The following is a 13,675-nucleotide window of genomic DNA, read 5'->3' on the forward strand; positions in this document are numbered from 1 at the left end:
ATTTAGGGTCTCTGGAAATTCAAGAGTGGTTCCAGAAGCAAGCCAAGATTCAGATTAATATGTGATGTGTGGTACAGACTTTAAGTGCTCTATGAATTAGAAAGGGAGAAAACTAAATCAGAGTGGTTCTTACAGTCCAAAGGAACTGAAACGAAAGAGAAGAGAATGCATGGTGAGCAACAATCCTGTGCCAGTACCAGGCAGAACATTTTACATATAAGAGCCCCAGCGATGGGTGGTGGTAGCCCGGTTTTACACATGAGGAAATTGAGTCTCAAAGATGTTAAATAGCATGCCCAAGGTGACACAACTAGTAAATTAACTTCAAGGCACATGTTTGGTTTTTTTCAACCTCACCCTCTACCTTAGCAGAAATTACTGGTTTTTCTCTAGAGTCAATAAGGGTACCTTATGGTAAGTAAACTGGAATCAAGTTTTGAATATTTTTAATTTCATTCAGACAGGGTTTCTAGACTCTTAAGTAGCAGAATAGACTGGAAGAACTCAAGCCCAATATTTTTCTTTCTTTGAAAACTTTTGACTTCAGTAAGCTAATTTTGATCCCATCAATATCAGTATAAATTCTTTATGATTTAAGTGATTTTGAGTTCCCTAATTGAAATATAAGGAAATTTTTATTTATATTTTCCTAACATACTGGGAAGTATTATTGCAATTGGTAAAAAGGTGTAAATGTCAGAGAATACAAGATTAACAGAAATACAACTTGTCAGGCAGAAATTTCAAGAATTGCAAGTTCTGTGTAAAAGTGGCCCCTTGGACTTTTCTCATTTAGGTCACCTACAGTTTTCTTTGGTTCTCATTCATCTTTCCCATGCTTCTCCTCTTCAGAGTTCTGCTTCTGTTTCCAAGTCTAAATGCTCTTGCCTAACCCTTCTAATTACTTCCTATATCATTGCCAAATACTGGCTTCCTAAGTTTTCTGCTCTGACCCTTATGATTTACTCCTTGAGGTGTTAGAGTAGTTCCCCAGAGTCTAAGTCTTGCCTTGTACAAAGTTTCCTGCTTTTGAGATGTTTGAGGTTCAAAGGGCGGGCATGCTATAATTTACTTTGACAATCCATGGTGAGCTGTATTCAGCAGGGGTGCATGAGAGCTTTCCTGACGGATTACTGGGGTTAGGATAGGGTCCCTTTTCAACTTGCCTCGGAGCCAGAACCCAGAAGACACAGGACAGCTCAGTCATACCTGAACCATTGTGCTTCAAATAGACAGTTATTTGGGGCTACCCAAGCTAGTGTCTTCTAAAATGTCAACAGTTGGCCTTTTAAGCATTCTATCTGACCCATCAGAAGTTCAGAGCGTTGGGAGGCTGGTGTGCAGGAAGAGAAGACGTGCCTTATGTAGTCCACATTAGAACTTCACATTCAAAAGATAATTATTTCTTCAAGGGGGAGTTGGGGTTGGGGTGCAGTGGAATCCTTTATCTAGTTCATTGCACACCCGAGCCAGTAGTTACCTTTAGGAGGAGTGAAGCAGAGACCTATTACTCAAAGCTGTGGTTTGTTCAAGGTTCTCTGAGCACCCCCGCTCTCTTCAGGATGTGGTGTCTGGCCACAGCCCTGTCTCTGTCTCCAGTTTCACTGTGCTCAGGCCCTCGCCGTCTACCACGAGCAGCTATAATCATGGCTCTCCCACCCTTAATTAGGGTGTGAAGATCCTCTACTTGCTGCTGCAAGCTGGTTTCTCAGCAAACCATGGGAGTATTTTCCTCAAGAACTATTAAAAAACAGCAGAAATTACAGTCCAAAGTTTGTAAATATATAATAGCACAGAAAAGTGATTAACTTTGTAAGAAAGGTCTAATGACTAAATGGACCCGCCAGCAGAGTTTCACTATACTTCACCTTTGGCTTTTGTCTTTCCATATTGGCTTGAATGCACTGGATAGACATTTTCTTCTAGAAATGTACACCATAGAAACATGGTGACAGTCATTAGAATTGGAATGACCTCAGAAGTGGCAGTTGGAAAACAGATGGGAAATTAGTAGGTTTAGGGAAAGGGAAACTTTAGCATTGGATTAGATGAGGCAAAGAGATTTTGGGGGACAGTCACATTTTGAATTTCAGCATCTTTGAGTCAGTCAAGTTTGGTTCATATCATGCTTCAGAACCTACCGTTTTTTTTTCAGGTTCTTTGAAAAGCCAAAAGTAGATTAAAATTTATGAAAATGAAGCATTTGATTATAGAATTCTAAAAATAATTTAGGCCATTGTATTACCACAGGTACAAAACACATACATACACCTTGGATTATGACTTGCAGTGAGATTTAGGGAGTTAAAAAGACATCATATATCAGTGCCCAGAAACCTCACCACTGCCCTTTCTTCTCAAGATCATTTCCTGGACATTTTATTACCAATCGCTTCTTTGGAATTTCTAGGTAAAATTGTCTTGAGGTTAAATCTCGTGCTCCATGTCACTATCTTTATTCAAGGGGGAAAAAAAGAGATATCAAAGGAAGATGAGGAAGAGTTGGGTATCTGAGGTCTTACATCCTGTACCTATTAGTGTCTATATTTATTTTCTATTATTAAGAACCCCCCAAGTGTTGAAGTAACAAGCTTTCCTGAGAACCACTTTTAGAAAATTTATAATAATAATAAATGATAACCACTGAAGTGCTTTTATATATATTCACTTAATTGTTAAGATATTTAATTAAGATATCTCTCAGATGGATACCATTATTACTATCATTTTCTAGATGAGAAGATTTAGGTCCATAGAGGATAAATAACTTGTTGATGGTAATGTAACTGGTATATTGTAGGGCCTATATTTGAACACAGGTAGTGTGACTTCAGATCCCATATTCTTAGCTACTACCAGAATCTGGATTATTGTTTTAGATAAAGGTGACCAAGTATCCCTGGTGACCAAAAATGTATCAGTTTTCAATCTGAAAATTTATTAATTGCTGCCAACTTTCCATTGTACTAGTACTTTTCCCCTCTGTAATTGATAAGTAATCTGATGGTCATATTTTGAGACTCTCTGAATATATTTTTTCCCCTTTCACCCAGTGGATTTTAGCATTCATTGATGGTCCTTGCCTGAATCATTGCTTATATTGATGGTTGCGTCTTTATAATGTTTTGACAGAGATATATTAGACTTGAAGTAGTCATTTTAAGGTATCACTCTAAACAAGTGTTGGTGTCTTATAACATAGTTCTCAAATTGTACTATATATGGTATAGTTTCTAATATTACCATGTGCTCTCTTCTTCCTCCTCCATCAAAAAGCCAGCCTAAAATGTATCGTTTTAATAAACCTACAAATAAAATATTGAAGCCAGGAAATATAAGTTCTCTGGAGTTCCATATCGCCAGAAGTATCTGGTAGAGAAAATTGGAAAGAAACCACAGTTACATTTTAACACAGAAAAAGTCTGTAGAGAATCATTTCTTTGGCGACGCTTTGACCAGCAGAGGGCAATCTATTACCAGCCCTAGTTAAACCTCTTTTGCTGTTAAAGGCTGAAGCATAAGCTGCCCGCCTTGCACTATTTTCCAGCTAGAAACTTAGAACAATTTAAAAGTTTAGTTTTTTTAAGCTCTAACAAAATGATTCTTTATCTTAGTAGCTGAAAAACACTTTAAACGTGATAGAATAAAAATAATTGTATGGACGATGGATTTCTGTCCTTAAGCTGAAAACCCATTGACACTCATCTGCCTTTAATAGGCCATGTCCTTTGGAGATTTCGTTTTGTTTTGTACTAGTGATTATCACAAGAGTCACCTTCGTAAAATCATTCACAACTACAATTATCCTAGCGGTAAAAAGAAAGTCTGACATTTTAGTATGCGAACATTTTTCTCATATCTTTAGTTTTTCTTAACTTTTTTTTTAATCAGCAATTCATGGACATAGTTTTAATAGTCAAATAATACTAAAATGAAAACATGTCATGTCTATCAACAAGTGTAATTTAAAGTGTATTTTACCTAATGAAGAAAGCATAGGAGAAATCACCTTTATCCTCCACTGTAGTTACTTCTTCCTGTCAACTTAAACTACGCAGATCCCCTGCTGTTAAGATACCACCTAACCAGTTGCCTCATCATGCAGCATATGCTTGTTATCTCTGACAACTCATGGTTCATTACGAAATCTTCAATAACCCTGCCACTCTCCACTCTGCAGTGGTTTGGAAAATAAATATCTCTGCCTCTCTTTCATACCCAGACACACACACACACACACACAGAGCTTTTAAGCAAAACAGAGGCATTGTCTTTTTTGTTAATGAAATTACTTACTATATTTGTTGTCACCTTTTTAGAAATTAATGGTACACATATTTTTAATTTTGTTTTATATGCATCATTTACCTCTTGCTGCATGCCAAACCATGGCCAGACTTGGTGGATTATGACAACAACCATTTGTTCGTTCTCAATCCTGCAATTTGTTCTGGGCTCAACCAGGCAGTTCTACTGTCAGTCTCTCCTGGGGTCATTCATGCAGGTTCTTAGTTATCTGGCAGCTCAGCTGAGGCTGGATGGTCCATGATGGTCTCTCTCATGTCTGGAGCCTCAGCTGAGATGGTTGTGCAGGCTGAGTATCTCCATGTGATTTTTCATCCTGGGTTTATTTACACCGTGATGGTCTTGGGGTTCCAGGAGCACAAAACTAGAAGCTGCAAGGCCTCTTAAGGCCTTGCTTAGATGCCATACAATGTCCACCCCGATTTATTGGTCAAAGCAAGTCACAATGCGTGCTCAGATTCAAGAGGTGGACAAAGACTCCACTTCTGGATAGGAAGAGCTGCAGAGTATTTTTTATTTATTTATTTATTTTATTTATTTATTTTTGGCTGCGTTGGGTCTTCTTTGCTGTGCGTGGACTTTCTCTAGTTGCAGTGAGCAGGGGCTGCTCTTCGTTGCGGTGTGTGGTTTTCCCATCGCGGTGGCATCTCGTTGCTCTCTTGTTGCAGAGCACGGTCTCTAGGTGCGTCGGCTCTAGAGCACAGGCTCACTAGCTGTGGCACATGGGCTTAGTTGCTCCGCGGCATGTGGGATCTTCCCGGACCAGGGCTTGAACCCGTGTCCCCTGCTTTGGCAGGCGGATTCTTAACCACTGCGCCATCAGGGAAGTCCCGCTGCAGAGAATTTTAATCTGTCACATTTTCTTTACTGTGCTTGCAACAGCAGTGTTCTAACTGGATTTTTATATTTTTTTCCTCAAAGTACAATACATTGGCTCTTCCTTTGGGATTAATATAGTATGTGTACCTCAGAGTCCATTGCTCCTTGCATAACATCCAAAAAGAAAAGTTAAGTTTACTTTGCAAAGGGATACCCGCTGTGCCTCAGTTCAGTCTTGGAGCTGTCATTTTCTTTTGATTATTTCTTGTATTAAAAGGTGTACTGAAAGTATCAGGAATCCATGCTGTTTCCTTTGTACTTTTTATCCTCTGTAAATAGCCCTTTTCTATTTCCAGAACTAATCTAGCTTTTCAGTAAAACTAGAAGAAAAGTCTGTTTCTGCTTATCTGATCCTAAGAACTGGATAATTAATTGAGATCTCCAATACTAGAGCCTAAAAGGATACAGAGGGATGCTTAGTCTAGCTTGCCCCTTTAGTAGCTTTTTCCCCCACCGTGCTAGGTTGTACTTATTACTCGAGGTTTAGTTATTTGCAGGATCACAAATGCCAACTATCAGAGCATGAGACCCTCAGTTACTTATTTAGCTGACACCTCTCACTACTTGCCACATATATTTGGAACTCTATAATCAGTCCGCACAAGAGCTGACCCTGTGTGTTCCAGTGTTTTTCAAGTCTCACTGGCCACAAAGGGGAACTGAATATGAACATGCATGCAAACCTCATCAGTTCCCTTTGCAACCAGCTGAAAGTTGTTTTTAATATAGCGGAAACAGTGTTTTTCTTTTGAGTACAAACGAAATTTCCACCCAAATAATGAAGCATTTCTGCTTCTGACAAATCAGGGAACACATAAGAGGACAGTAAATTACGAGAAAGGCAATTAAAAGAGAAAGTCAGAGAAAGAGGTGCTGCTGAGTACAGGAAAGGAAAAAATATAGAGGGGGCAGTATTGGGAGTACTAGAAGATCTTGGTAGGTGATAGAACATGAGAAGAGGAAGGAAACAGAGAAAGGAAATGTGTATAACAGGAAAGGGCCTGTAACAGTATTGCCAGCAGTGTTAAAGGAAGGCATTAAGATTTTTTAGTCCAGAAGTTTGCCATTGGATAAAATTTGAAAATATCACACATCAGAGGGATTACCACTCCCACCTGAGTTTATACTATTGAGCCAGTTTTACAGTGAAGGTGCCTTGACCTGCTTCAGGATGCAGTGCAGTAACCTGTTTGACCACTCTGATTATGCACAACAAAGCGAAGTGTCAGTAAGAAAGCAAAGAAATGAGCACCTAACATAACAAATGTCACAAAACTCCCAGAATCCATCAACTTATTTTAGATAGAGTTTAAACAGTCTCTCTAGCAGTAAATATTAATGAATGCCTGTGATGTGCTGAGCAAGGGACATGGGACAAATCTGCTACAAAAGAAGATTCTGGGAAACTGCTTGGGGACCATTGACCATACAGCAAGCAGCCTCCTTCCTCTGCCCCCCACACATTTGAATAGCCCTGAGGGCATGACTGTATGGGCACAACATGATGGAGCAACAAGATCACAGGTGGCCCCTGGTTGCCACTCATTATTAAGGTATTGAATGTTCTGTAAAACCCAAAACTTCTGTTAAAGGGATCTAAAGAACATCTAATCCAAAGTTTATTAAATGCTTGAAATGCTTTGCTGCCTTCCCAGCCTGCTGAGGATCCATACTACATTGAAATAGTTCTACCAGCAAATAACTCACTGGCTTTCTATTCCATTTGAGATCTGCAATTGTTAGAAAATACTCTTCTACAGTCTGGTGAAACATGCTGCTTGCAACTCCCATCCTTCAGTGGTCCTCTTTCTGCTTGCTCTCTGAGGCTACACACCACACGCACACACACACACACACACGCACGCACGCACGCACGCATATTTTTGCTCTAATGCCTTTCTTTTAGTTTTCTGCTTTAAGGCTAAGTAATCCCATTCTTTCAAACTGTCCCTCTTCTGGCATCCTCTCCTCTTCTACTTGCCCAAGTTTCAGAGTATGGTTCTGACAGCATGGGTCTGCTGCAGCTACTGTCCTGGACGTTGCTGTTATTAGTGAAAGCTAAAGTTAAATTACCCTTTATGAGTGCTTTCCCCACCTCATTTGGTCCAGGTCAGCTTCCACTATGTATCTTCCTAGTTCTGATGTGTATCTTCAGCTTCTGAGCATTCCGTTTTTATATATTTCCCCTGTCTTTTCTTTGGCATTTGAGTATTTCAGTAACATATATTGAATGTTTCCTAATGGCCAAGAACCTTTATTCACTCGTTTAGTCTCCCTAACACTATGAGTTAGGTGTTCCTATTATTTTTGTTTTCTCAGTAGAGGAAAGAGAGCTTGTACAAGGTTACATAGTAAGTGGTAGAGCCAGAAATTGAACTCAGGCATTCTGGTTGCAGCAGCTGCCCTATTAACCTGTCCATTATGCTGCCTCTCAGTTCATTATTTAATGTTTAATGTCAGTAGGCTAAGAAGACCTATTGGATGCAGCGCCACCATAATCCTCCCCATGGCTTTACCAGTGGGATGGTAATACTCTTGGTCCATTGGTTAAAATGATTCCCCTGGATTCTGCGTGGGCAATACCAACATCTTCCTAGTCTCCACCCCCCTTTTTCTTCCAAGTTTCCCTCACTTACCTGCTAGTGAATGGCCAATTCTTTCTTTAAATATGTTGATACACTTAACAGGTCAGCTCCTGGTCTAGGAGACTTTCTATCCCTTTAAAATCGTTTGCATATCTGTAATACTTAGATGTTTGAATTTTGTAGGTTAAGTTTCAGAAAACATTTTTGTTCTCAGGGGACACCTCGTTTGCACTCCTATGTACTATACTATTTCTGACTGAAATGCCAAGGTGTATAATTATAAGATAATTTCATCTGCAAATTCTTTAGCTTAGTCCTTGAGGGGTGTATATATTTCAGAAGGCCAGGGTTCATCTAGATTTATTGATTAGAAAACGTCTTCCTTTCCTTATGGTGTCTGGCAAAAGAAACCATAAGCAAAGTAAAAGTCAAGTCCCATACTGGTAGAAGTTATTTGCAACCCATATAAAGAACAAAAGATTAGTATACATAATATATAAATAATTATTTCAACAATTTGAAAGGAAAAAAAATGGAATAAAATCAACTCGTTAAAGGGAAAAGGGGAAATGGTGTAGATATAAATAGATGATTCACCCAAGAAGAAACATGAATGGGCAAAAAAGAAACAGGAGGTGATGCTGCTCCATTTCACTGGCAGTCAGGGAGGCACAAATTAAAACCACAGGGAGATGCCATTTCACACCCCCCAGGCAAAAGTTAGTAAATCTAATAAAACCAAGTATTGGTGAGGATGTGGATAGAGGAACTCTTACCTTACTAGTGGTGGGATAGGTGTATAAATTGGTAAAATCACTTTGGAGAGCAATTTGTCACAACTGAAATAAACTGAAGATGTTTATACCCTTTACAACCAAGCATTTCTACTTCTAGGTGTCAGCCATAGAAAAATTCCACACATGCACACAGGAGACTTCGCTTGAGCATGGTTTCTAATAGTGAAAAAGTGGAAACCACCTAAAGGCCCATTGTTAGGAGAAATGGAGAAGTGAACTGTTGTTTATTCTCACAGTAAAACACTATGCATCTGTTAAAACGAATGAATCTATCAACACAAACATAATTTGAGTGAAAAAAGTTACAAAAGGATGTATTAGTGAGATACTATTTGTTAAATTTTGAAAACAAAAACTAATGCACATTGTTATTCATGCCACTTACGAATGTTATAATAGTATAAACATGTACATCAAAATGATAAACACTAACTTTAGGCAAGCGGATACCTCCGGATGAGCTTTAGTATATCTTCTTGGAATATGTATAGGTACAAGAGAACAGTTAAGCAAATAGGGCCAAAACATTAACATCTGTACAATTTGGGTGATGGGTGCTTAGCTGCCTGTTATGTTGTATTTTCACTTTTTTGTATGTTTGAAATATTTTATACCTAAAAATGATTACATGTAGAATTACCAAACCAGAGTATAACTGTAACAGTTAACTGTTGCTCCTGGAATAACTTGCATGGCTTACTAACACAAAAAGAGATTCTATGCATCATCAATACCTGTGTACAAACCACAATTAGAAACCTTTTCCAAAGCTCATCTTATGATGGTTCTTTATGCATTTCCTGGGCTAGAAGCAAAATTAATAAGGGTGAGATGCTCTAATTTGATTTCTTTTTTTTTCTCCTTCTATTCAACCTGTATGCTTTTGTACTGCTTTATTGTCCATGTTTCAGGCAGAGCTTTCACAGAGTGTACAAATGTGTGATAGCTAGAAAACTAGTTCTTTAAGATTTTGGTCTTTTGACATCACACAATTTTGATGAGTAATAGGCAGAATTTTTTGCCCTAAATACATATTAATACCCATTTATGGTTTTTTTTAAAAAAATAAAAGACATCTCAGTAATTACCATTGTGCTTGGGCAGAATAAAATGAAAAGCAGTGTCTTAGCAGAGACAATGCCTGTGGAATAAAAGTCTGCCAACTTGCATCCCCTCATATGGAAAATACAGAAAATACTTCAATCACGATGCAATAAGGAGTAAATGATAATAATGCATTGCGAGCACCCAGCACAGTAAAAGGTACATAAATATATTTTACTTTGCTTCCCATTCCGTTGCATGTAAACTTGAAGGGGGGAAATAAGAGGAAAAATAGAAGTTTACGACAAACCTAGCACTTCCATTTTAGCTCTGAGTCTATTGTTACCTCCACGCAAGCAGTCCTCCATGTCTTAATTTGAAAACCAGACTGAACTGAGGCACTATAGCAGCCACTTACAGGAATGTGTTCTCAACTGGGCCATGTAGCTACGAAAAAGGACACTGCATCATCCATCGTGAGAGCTTCTATCTCATTCGAGTTGTCATAGTTCAGATTATATTCTGAGATTCAAATGCTTTCTTCTGATTAAAAATACAAGTTTCTTTGGAAGTTTATGGTGTCCGTTGGTGCCTGACATAAAAAACTCTCCAGTAAATGTCATATCTATTGTGAATATTTTTCTCACTTTGTGCTTTTGCTTTTATTTTTGTTCATGGTTTTTGACAAAAAAAAAATAGTCTACTTTTAAAAATCAAATCTATGCATCTTTCCCTCTGGTTATTTCTATTTTATTAATAGGAAGTCTTTTCCCTTCCACAGATGAGTTAGTCACATATTTTTAAGTCTTTTAATGCATTCATTATTTACATTTAACTCTTTGATCCAGTTATAATTTTTTTGGTGTGATATGAGGCGAGGCTATAAATTGGCTTTTATTTTAAATAAGCACAGCACTATTTATTAATTCATTTCTTCCTTCCCCTATGCTTTTTGTGATGTCTCCTTTATTTGCAGTGATTCTCCTTGAAGGAGGAAAGTGTATCAGAGTCACTCAGAAAACTTTTTAAAAATTCATTTAACAGCAGAAACTAACACACCATTGTAAAGCAATTATACTCCAATAAAGATGTTAAAAAAAATTCGCTGAACCCCACTTTGTAAGCTTCTAGCACATCTTGACTAACAGAATCCTAGGTTGCCCTCTGATTTGTTCCTGCTCCTACCCTGTTGAGAGTGATTAATTTGTCATATAATCTTCTTATGTATCATTGAGGGTCTGCGTAGAGCTGTGCATTTTGTTCCATTGATAAGTTTATCCTTGCATGTGCTCCAGTGTTATCCTTAATGAAGGATAAGAATATATTTTAATATCTGGTAAAAATAAGTTTCCATTCATACTTCAAAAGGCTAAAAAATAATTAGCCTGTTAACATGTTTCTGCAAAATCCAGGCTGCCTGTTGAGAGAACTCTATTTCATGCTGTTTTTCTCTTATGGATAACTTTTCAGTAAGGCTTTGCTTCACAGAGCTGTAATTATATTAGTTCTACTTTCATATCAGCAGGACTGAAGAATCCATTTTAAAAAGAAGTTGAAAACAAAATCTTCTGTACTAGAACAGAATTTTCTTTTTCTATTGACCTTATCTTAGAAATTCAACTGCCATCAAACCCAGCTCTGCACAGAATACTTTTCCAAAACTAACAGCAAAACTCAGGATTTAGGTCTTACTCTCGCAACCAGGCAGTTAATTATGCCTTTGTTTGGTTTTGCATTTGTGAGATGTTATTTAGAAACTTGTTCTCAAGACCTTTTGCAAGGTGAGGATATATATATACTTCTGAATTTCCCTTTTCTGTATGCTTCTAGAACTAAATCTTGGCCTGGGGGAGGTAGGGACAGTGTTTCTGACGTGTGTACACCAATGTTCAATAAGAAATAGAAGATTATATGTAGTAAATACCCTTAAATTTGGTAAGTTTAGCAAATTTTTCTAAAAATTTAGAAACATTCTCAGGATTCAGGTTACTCCAAGGTATGTTATTAGTGAAACTTCTGTTGGTAAAGAAAATCTTTTAGGAGCTTATAGATAGATTGACTTTAAACAAAATTTATTTTATCACAAATATTATAGCAAGAATTGACTCAGTGTACTTTTTTAAGAATGCCATTGTGCAGGGCTTTACAGGGATCATCTCATTTAATATAAATAATGAGAAAACTTCTTGAATTATGAGTGTATATGTGTTTCTTTTAATGTTCCAGAAAACTACTACTAGTAATAATAATAGATAATGTAATTTAACCATTCAAACTGTATGTTTACAATAGACACATGTAGTGATATAAAATGTCTACCAATAATGTAAAAAAGATTTTAATTTTGAGAACATGAGAGAAAATCAGTATTGTCATATTTTTAAATTATACAAACAGAAGTACTGACTTTCAGTTTGGCATTTGTTAACGATTGTCAGAGCAGAGTAATTAATATAAAATTTATTACTTTTTTCTGAGCTGATTTTTCTGCAAATTTCTATTTTTATTCTCAAATGTTTCTTGTTTTTTAAATATAATTCTGCTTTGACCTATTGTTTGTTCAACCATTTGTGTATACTTACTGACATACAACTAACTGAACACTAACTGTATATGGTCCAAATCTCATTAAAATAAATTCAGCCCTAACGATATTCTTCATGCTCTTTAATATTGATTTCCCAGTCAGTGGCCTACCTGAAGTTTGAAGAAGTATTCTGACTATAAAAAAAAAAATTCTTATACTCTGTGACAGAAACTTATGAATGGATCCTTACAGTTTGTCATAACAGGCTTTTACATATTAAGCCAACAGCATTCTGATTCTGTGTGTAATCAAAAAACTGTTATAAAGCAAAAACTAACACACCATTGTAAAGCAGTAATACTCCAATAAAGATGTTTAAAAAAAAAAAAAAGAACAATGCTGGCCAAACTTTGGAGAATGGTTGCCTTAATGACATCTCCTGATTACAATTATATGACATTTTCTGCAGCTATATCTAGATACATTGACTCTGAAAATAACCGACTTTTTCAGTTCTGTTAAGCACTCCTTCCCTCTCTCCTTCCCTTCTCGTTCATCCATACATTCATTCACTCGTTCATTCAGTTATTCAACAAATATGTATTGATCTTCTTTGTGCCAGGCAATGCAACTATGCTCTGGGTAGTCAGTGAGGGCCCTTTTGGAACCCTCTTACACTCTTGGTGGGAATGTAAATTGGGGCAGCCACTATGGAAAACAGTATGGAGGTTCCTCAAAAAACTAAAAATAGAATTGCCATATGATCCAGCAATCCCACTCCTGGGCATATATCCAGAGGAAACTATAATTCAAAAAGATACATGCACCCCTATGTTCATAGCAGCACTATTCACAATAGCCAAGACATGGAAACAACCTAAATGTCCATCGACAGATGAATGGATAAAGAAGATGTGGTATATACACATACACACACACACACACACACACACACACACACAGTGGAATACTACTCAGCCATTAAAAAAAGAATAAAATAATGCCATTTGCAGCAACATGGATGGACCTAGAGATTATCATACTAAGGGAAGTAAGTCAGAAACAGAAAGACAAATACCATATAATATCACTTGCATGTGGAATCTAAACTATGACACAAATGAATTTACGATAGAGAAACAGACTGACAGATATAGAGAACAGACTTGCGGTTGCCAAGGGGGTTGCCCTTGGGATGAGGGAGGGCTGGATTGGGGGTTTGGGATTAGCATATACAAACTAGTATATATAGAATAGATAAACAACAAGGTCCTACTGTATAGCACAGGGAACTACATTCAATATCCTGTGGTAAACCATAATGGAAAAGAATATGAAAAAGAATATATATATGTATAACTGAATCACTTTGCTGTACAGCAGAAATTAACACAACATTGTAAATCAACTATACTTCAATAAGATAATTTGTTTAAAAATACGAATAAGGGCCCTTTCTCTTAGAGCTTACTCTCTAGTTATTTTTGAACATACATGAAAATTTCGGAATTTTTTCCTTTTAATTCTAACCTACAGGT

At 37.1% G+C, this 13,675-nt stretch overlaps 1 protein-coding gene across 19 annotated transcripts in view; it reads left to right on the forward strand.

Moving 5' to 3' along the window:
* Positions 1-13,675, forward strand: part of CASK (calcium/calmodulin dependent serine protein kinase) — a 401,244-nt gene that overhangs the window by 230,652 nt on the left and 156,917 nt on the right. The gene's annotated exons all lie outside the window — the stretch shown is intronic.

Source organism: Kogia breviceps, chromosome X (assembly GCF_026419965.1).
Source record: "Kogia breviceps isolate mKogBre1 chromosome X, mKogBre1 haplotype 1, whole genome shotgun sequence".
In the NCBI taxonomy this organism is placed as follows: domain Eukaryota; kingdom Metazoa; phylum Chordata; class Mammalia; order Artiodactyla; family Physeteridae; genus Kogia; species Kogia breviceps.